Source organism: Myotis davidii, unplaced genomic scaffold (genome assembly GCF_000327345.1).
Source record: "Myotis davidii unplaced genomic scaffold, ASM32734v1 scaffold647, whole genome shotgun sequence".
NCBI classification, from domain to species: Eukaryota; Metazoa; Chordata; class Mammalia; order Chiroptera; family Vespertilionidae; genus Myotis; species Myotis davidii.
The window spans coordinates 1,597,909-1,598,813 of record NW_006298634.1 but is presented as its reverse complement, the minus strand read 5'-3'; positions in this window follow the sequence as shown (position 1 = coordinate 1,598,813).

Genomic DNA, 905 nt, shown 5'->3' with positions numbered 1-905 from the left:
TACCATATTTTTCTGTGTATAAGACACTATTTTTTTCTAAAATCATTAGACTGAAAATCAAGGGGTGTCTTATACATGGAAGTCAGTGGAGGAGGGAGCTGGGTGGGTGCGTAGCCATCCATACCTTGTCAAACAGGCTTCTTCCAACCACAAGTCTTATTGTTACTGATGTCAGCTGATGCTGTAATTGGAGGTGGAGGTGGAAAGTGCACAGATGCAACAGGGACTGGAGCCTTCTGAGCCCATAAAGATGTCAAAAAATTAAAAAGACAAATATCAGTAAGTGACTATCTTACTCTGCAAAATTCAAACTGAATGGAATCAGCTATGCAAAAGAGCATGGACATAGAGCTGCCGAGAGACAATTTGGACCTCTCCCACTGAGTGTCTGATCAGACAGTGGAGAAAACAGGAAGAACAACTCCTTAAGATGCCAAAAAAGAAGGCTTTAAGAGAAAACCAGCAAAATTTTTAAAATATTGTTTTTTTAATTTTGGGTTGGAAAAATGGGAGGCATCTTATACATGGGGTGTCTTATACATGGAAAAATACAGTATATATATTCCAAGGAAGAAAATAATGGCTTTAAAGTCGGTTCATGATGAAGAAATGAAATGTATATTTTAACATTGAAATCAAAGGGGTATTATTTGTTGAGTGAGAAAGGATGTGTAAGGGATATTCTTTCTTGCATTTTAGTATCTCCCATTCAAAATATCTTTGATTCCCTGTGATTTGTGCAGCACAAGAACCTTTTTTATGACACTTAAGTTAATCTTTCTTCCCTTTTCATTACCTGAACATATCAGTATGTTTTCTTGTTCAAATAATTTGGACTAGTAATTTGCAAATTCCCTCTGACAGAAGTTAAGGTACAATAAATGTCTCAGACTAGTAGGAGCCCT